General features: G+C 50.9%; 1 protein-coding gene and 1 long non-coding RNA gene across 2 annotated transcripts in view; one reads left to right on the top strand and one right to left on the bottom strand.

Moving 5' to 3' along the window:
- Positions 1-7,119, top strand: part of LOC113217460 (U-scoloptoxin(05)-Sm1a) — a 162,212-nt gene that overhangs the window by 88,078 nt on the left and 67,015 nt on the right. The gene's annotated exons all lie outside the window — the stretch shown is intronic.
- Positions 5,130-6,291, bottom strand: LOC113209840 (uncharacterized). The gene is made up of 3 exons (XR_008011245.1): positions 5,734-6,291; positions 5,378-5,648; positions 5,130-5,257 (listed from the first exon to the last, which is right to left on the bottom strand). It is a non-coding gene; the product is annotated as an uncharacterized LOC113209840 (long non-coding RNA).

Consider the following 7,119-nt stretch of genomic DNA (forward strand, 5'->3'; position numbering starts at 1 on the left):
TTTTACGAAGCATTCCGTAATTGTTTTTTTCGTGCACTGTAAAAAAAATTGTTGTCACTTAACAACAAATTCGTTGTTAAGTTTTTAACTGACTCGTGTTGTACAATAGCTTCGGTTGTTAAATAACAGCATAAGTTGTCCAGTTACAGTAATAGAAAAAGTCAGCAAAAACAAAATGGTGCCCAATAGTCCAATATTAACAATGCGTTGACAACAAACGTTGTTGTTTTTCAACAACTTCTGTTGTTCTCGAACAACTGAGCTGTTGGTCAACAACCGAGCTGTTATTTAACAACTAATTTTTACAGTGTGCATTCACGAAAACTTTTAACAGTGAGCTCTTTTGGGGCTTGTTGGCGCTGGCTCGGCGCCGCGTTCACCGACCGGTGCCAACCAGAGACGATGATGGTCTGTATCGGCGCGGGGCGGCGCGGGGCGGCGCCTCGAGGTAACGAGGCTGGATGCAGCGGAATGTTCATGGCCGCGCCGTGGCCGCGCCTTTAAGCAGAGCAGCGGCCTGCCGCCCCGTGAAGCTCGGCGGCCCCATTAACATGCCGGGGACGGATTTGAAGTAATTACCCTATAGATTAGCAATCTGGCTCCGCCGCCTCATGTAAACGCACGTTCCTTTGTGGCCGAGGAGGAGGCGGGTGGCTGATTTGCGCAGCGGTGGGAGTGAGAAGGGCGGCGACGACGACGCCTTATTGAAGGAGAGGTGGTGGCGTCCATATTTACCGAAACCCTTCTCTCTCTTTTTTTTATCATCCTCCGCGGCGAAGCCCTATTTAAAATAACAAATTGATTCATTTGCATCGCACTGGTCGCACTAGAAGGCTCTGATGGCTGTAGCGGCTGTAGCGAGGCCAATCGCGGCGGGTGTAATTGTTTTACGTGAGATGCTGCTGCGCGGTCGCCCCGCCCGCCCCGAACACGACCACAGCCGGGCGGGGTGGTTGGCGGCTGCAGGGGAAGCAAGGGCACGGGGCGGCAGCAACGGGACGTCCCGACGGCCCCAAGCCTGCCCGACTGACTGACACATTTCTGGGATTCCATTCCGTCTTGTACTGCTTGCTTCTCATCTCCCCCTCTCACCACATTTCTCCCCTCCCCCAACCCCAGCTTCCTCTTCTCACCCCCGCGAGGTTTGAATTTATCAGTGCCGACAGCACAATGGTCGCGGCCACGTCTCCGTCGTGCCGTCTGGTCATTTCACGCCGTTCGGGTGGATGAGCTTTCTGCGAGCCTGAGCCGCTTTGTTCGGTATCGAGCGACTGTCCTGACTGGACCAACCTCTTTCGTACTCCAGGCACCAGGCACCGTCCTCCAAGCGCTCTCGCAAATGTGGCCGTGACTGCATCCTATTGTGGCGTATTGTGGCTGCACCACCACCACAAGAAAATACCGCGTCAAACCAGTGTAGAGAAGGAATAGAAAAGCCTTGCAAAGACGATAAGCTGTGCTGAAGGCACATTTTTTAGGCTACGTTTAGAGTCCCCTTTTAAATTAAATGGGGTTTTTCATTACAACGACCTATTTAGAGTAGGAATTGCGTGCGTAGCAAGGCGAGCGTAAAACGCTCTACAAGCAAATTGAATCAAAAGCACAATCACTCGAGGGTTTTCAGAGGAGCAAAGCGAAGGTTTGGCTGTGGATTACTGGGTGGCAGCTTTGCCACGTAGTTTTGAAAAAGTAGACTAGCCCGCCCGCAGACTGGGAAAATGGATGGGCGGAAGAGGTCGGTCCCAGGACGTTAATTGGGATTCGATAGAAGCACCCCTACCCCGGGTTGCAAATGTCATCTGGTCGGCCCTATCCTATATAGACTTCAATGTCCGTCCTGACCCTGTTATGACCCTCCCGTCCATTCAACGTGGTTTGGGTACAGCCCCTAAACAGCCCTCTTGGGGCAGCTGTGAAACGGTGAAACCCTGGCGGCGCTGCGCGGGCCTTACAATAGCACTGTGCCGCTGTTCGCGCCGCGCTGCTGCAGCAGCCCCTGCAGCCCCGCCGACCCGCTTCCTGCTCGCCCCACCGACACCCGTCCGCCGGCGGCATGGCCGAGTGGCGGGAGCTTCCGTTTGTGCCGCTGACGCGCTCCAAGCTCACGGTGGTCAGCTCGGCCTCGCTGCCGGCCGGCAGCAGCACCACGGCCGGTGGGTTGGCGCTGGCGGCGGCCAGGGCGGGCCAGGGCGCGCGCCCCGGCACCATCATCGTGGCCGGGGGCGCGGAGGGCGCGGGCGGCCCCGCCATCAGGGTGCCGGACGACGGGCGGCACCGCCAGCCCGACTGGGGCGGCTCCATGACTGACGAGCTGCAGCCGTCGTCGCCGGCCCCCGGGGCAGCCACGAGGACCGCGCCGTCGGCGGCGGCCGTGGAGGCCTCGAGACTGCGCGCCGAGCGGCCGCGAAGGCAGCGGGGGCTGTGAGAGGTGAGTCGTCTGGCGCCGCCCTCTGTGGCGGCGGCGCAGTTGTTGTGTGGCATTGAAAATTTGAGGCAGAGAAGTTGCCCACCTACCTCCTGGCTCTCTCGCCCTCGAGTCTCTCTCCTGCCCGCGCCGCCCAAACTCATGCAAATTTATGGATACCGCTTGACATTGGGCTTAGCGGTCGCCTGCTCTGCTTTCCGCCACTGCCTCACCTCCTCGTCCTCCTCGCCCTCACCCTCCTCCTCCTCATCCTCCTCCTCCTCCTCCTCCTCACCATCAGCCTCCTAGGGCTGCTGTTGTGCCCGCCCTGCTTACTTCGTTCAGAAGTTGCCATGGGGCGGTGATGATGACAGCGGGAAGGGGCCGATTGTCTTCACCGATGTCGCTTTCTCCCTAGCCCGCCGTCGCGTGCATCGTCCTTGCCGCCGCCGCCGCCGTCTCGGCCCACGACCAGCAGCAAGGGAAGGGGCGCCCGGAGGAGGAGAACTTCCCTCTCCGCCTTGAGTGAGGAGGAGGCCCGCGCGCCGCTCCGCCGCTCCACCCCCGCGGCTCGCCACATCGCACCTGCCGTCCCCCTTTTTACAGCCCTTTAATAAACACCTGCTTCACGGACTCGGCGTGCCTCTGGCGCGCCCTGCCGCTGGCTCGGTGGAGAGGGAGGGAGCGAGGACGTTGCCATTTGTTTTGTCGCGGCCGACAGCCTGTCATCAGCGCGCGCTCACGATACTCTATATTTATGGGGGGAAGGGGTTTAGTGGTACAGCAGCCTGCTTACAATTTCGTTTCAAGTTTGAGAGAGTACTAGTTTTCACGCCTCTGCGGGCGTCATCAGTAAATATACCAAATATTCAGCTGCGCGGGTCGTGAATCGGTCTGGGGGAACTTGAAACAAATAATTGTTTGTCGGCGGTTCCACGCGCTGCTGGCGGGAGCATACTGTGGGCGTCGGTACAAGTTATGTAATTTGTGGACGCAACCCGCCTCGTTCGAGGGGAGGTCTGTACTTCACTGGTAAAAAATTGAAAAGGGCGTAAGTCGTCAGTCGGCGTAAGTCCAATGGGAAGTCCGAGGACTTACGCCCTTTTCACTTCTCTCTAGCGACTCACCGGGGGTGCTCCGATGGTGCCTGCACCTCTGCACTCAGCGCGGCCCGGCCCACATCCCCCCCCCCCCCCCCCCCCCCCCCCTCTCTCTCTCTCTCTCTCTCTCTCTCACCCCCCCCCCCCCCCCGGTCACGCTCACGCGTAAAGTCGTTATTCCGGGCCGGCGCCCAGCTCCGCAGCGTCCGCGTCCGCCCCGCGCCTCGGGCTCCGGACCACCCCGCCCCGCACCGCCGTCGCTACCTAAAACGAGTGCTTGAGCAGCAACATCCGCCCGGGGGAGCCGCCGCGAAGCGAAAGGAGAGTTCTCCGACGGCGAGGGGGGAGGCGTCTCTCCCACGAACAGTATGAGGAGCCTCGCACCGTCCCTTTGCATGAATAATAGTGTCGCACGACTCGGTCTTCTTAGGGTTGCAAGCGCGTCGTTTTAAGTAAATTTTGTGCCACTCAGGCTCAAGAAACACTTTTTGGCACCCATTTTAAGACCACTCCAATGAGGTACCTTAGTCGGGATATCTTGCAATTTTCAAAAGATGCTGATTATTTTTTTCTAATTTTTTCGAGCCCAGAGTCACTGCGCACCGTCCGTGCATCCTGTGTGGTGGCGGGGAGTGAGGGGTCTTGTTTTGATGAAGTGTGCTCCACCGGACCAACCATATGCACTGCACCAACATGCATGCGTGACCCCTTTAGCGCGTGTATGTCTGTCTCTGTCTCACACTCTGTCTCCGTGTGTCTCTGCCCTCCTCTCCTCTCTTTTCACTCCAACTCCTCCGCCGCCGCCCCGCACAAACTTATCCCAAGCCTGCCAACTACCGGAACCACAACTGGAGCTGCTGCTGCTGCGCGTGCGCGCCAGCGCGTGTACAATATGCAGGAAAATAGAGGGGTTTATATAGACTGCGGCTGGAGGAGCCCCCCACCACCACATACACAGGGGGAGAGGGGGCCGCACCACAGTCGTTGGGGGAGCAGGAGGGGCGCAGGTTATCAAGCAGCAGGCGTGTGCGTCTCTCTGTCGCCCGCCCTAGCGTCCCCCACGCTCTTGCCGCCCTGGGAAAAATAGTAAGTGGCAAGGTGGCAGTAAGGTGGCAAAGAGGTGGTTTTTAAGTGGCGAAGTGGCAGCCCCAAGTGGCAACGAGGTGGCAACTAGGTGGCGAGGTGGCAGCAAGCTGGCAACGGGGTGGGCCAAGTGGGAAGGAGGTGGCATCGAGGTGGCATTTAAGTGAAATTGGCCGCTTAAGCGCACGAGGTGGCACGTTTAGGTGGCATCGAGCTGGCAAGTAGGTGGTTCGTCCGGGTGGCGCCCGGTAGCCCGGGTGGCATTTAGGTGGTGTGTCGGTGGTGAGATTGAAAATATTAAGTCAAAAACAAGTGATGGGTTTTAAAATACAAATTTATGTCATGTATCAAATTTATTTATTGACTGTACTCTTTCGACTGATATTTACATGACATTAATTCACATGTTAAAACTCACTTGTTTATTTTGACTACAATATTCACTCACATATCATGCATTTTAACTATTTCACCAGCAATTTATGTAAAACATTCGAGGCAAGTGAAAATGAAACAGGTTATCACTAAATTGTCTTCAAGAGTTCAGTAAACAATATTTATTTTTCTAATGATGCAATAGCACAATTGCGTTTGCCAAGAACTGTAGAAAATAGACTTGCGCACACTCTTCTCATTAACTTATTTGAAACACTGCAGTATTGCTCAAATCCTGGAAAAGAAATGAATTTATTAGCATAGCATGATAATATTAAGAAAAGAAATAAACAAACACTCAACACTATACATTCCACGATCAGTTCACAGTTCACAGTTAGAAAACTGCTCTTACCTGTGAAAATTATTCTCCAATAGATTGTCTTGGTGGGTGAGTGATACTTTAGTACGGGGCAATGATGACATGTTCACCTCCAATTTAGTCCTGCAAAAATAAAAAGAGGTCAATATTGGTGTTCTGTTCTGAAAGTTATTGTGAAACATAAGGTACGGGTTAAGAAAATTTTACCTGGTGGTAACTAGTCTACATTTCTTTCTCAATAGGAATAAACTAGGAAGATTTCCACCTAAGTTAATTTATAAACAAATACCAGGGTCGCACGATCCTGCAAAGAAGAAAACATTTAAGTATAACAATCAAGCATTTGCACTTGGTGGTGAGAAAGAGATGCATGTACAAAGTATACTTACATGAGATAAAAAGTCCACAAATCGTCTACGTTTTAACTGCATTTCGCACTCCGCCACTTATTCTAACGACTCCACACTGATTGATCAGAAGTTTCTCACATGAATACATTGAAAAGTTAAAAAATTGACACACATACAGTCTAGGCCCACAAACCGGCTCGAACTAACTCGTGTTACCTTTAGAGGTTATGTTGACATCAACAGTTGACGAACGCCGCAAGACAGCCACCCTTCTGCCTCCAATACTTTAATTGTCAATTCAGTCTATAGAAAACCTCAGATGTAAGACGAAAATATAAGTTGTTTTTCCCGGAAATAAGTGAATAAATTCACTATGTTTGTTACTTAAAACTTTTACTGGAAAGTTGGAGTTAAAATTTTAAGTATTTCTGTTGGTAGCGCTAATTTTGTGCCAAATTTGAAATTCAGATAATAGATTTTGAAGTTGATTATGATGATCAAACGTTCAGGAGGCGTCTCCTGAAACGTTAGTGTGGTGCCGCTATGTCGATGCATTTTCAATTTAATAGGTTCATTATTTTTGCACCATATTTTTAACTTGGGGCTAGCCCATAATATGCCACAATCCCCAATCCCACAAGCCAGTGAGTTGTTGACTATTTGACTTGTTGACTTGTAATTCCTCTCTACCCTTATATGTTTGAGTCCTAAATTTATTATACTCCAGTTGTAAATGTCTCAGTATTCAGTTGGCATGTCATAGAGTGTCATACCTCTTAGTGGTAACCGTTCAAAAATCCATTACCTTGCCAAAGCCGCTGGCTTTTACGGAACTTGGTGGTGTTAAATATGTTACACTTTGTATTGTTCCTGGATCTGTGAATGGTTTTGCATGAATTCCAATAGTAAAAGATTGTTTCCTCTCTGTCTTTATCTGACCCACATATCATTTCATAATACTTTTGTATATATTGAGGTATTAGATTAGAAACTGAAATAAATAAGAAGGTAGCAACAATATTTGCAAGCTTCAAATATGATCTATCAACTCAGTAAGACACCAGATTAAAAACAAAATTTTGACTCAGTAAGTTTTCAGCCTGGTCTTCAATTTCAGAAGACACTTAACAATGAAACGAATTGGAGCTCACTCCGTCAACCATTTTCTTTAAATCCAGTCTCCTTGATTTGACTGCCTTCTAATTTATTGCAGCGGCTAATCTAAAAACTTATCCGACCCAAAATATCTAACATGAAGCAATAGGATTTTTACTAATTTACACAAAAGTATCATGAAATGTTTCTTTGGTGAAGATAAAGACAAATAGAGAACAATCTTTTACTAAAAGAATTTATGCAAAACCGTTTATATGTCTGTGAGCAATGCAAAAGTAGCTCATTTATAACACCACTAAGTTCCGTAAA

The sequence above is a fragment of the Frankliniella occidentalis genome, unplaced genomic scaffold, assembly GCF_000697945.3.
Source record: "Frankliniella occidentalis isolate FOCC.00 unplaced genomic scaffold, Focc_3.1 Scaffold71, whole genome shotgun sequence".
NCBI lineage: Eukaryota > Metazoa > Arthropoda > Insecta > Thysanoptera > Thripidae > Frankliniella > Frankliniella occidentalis.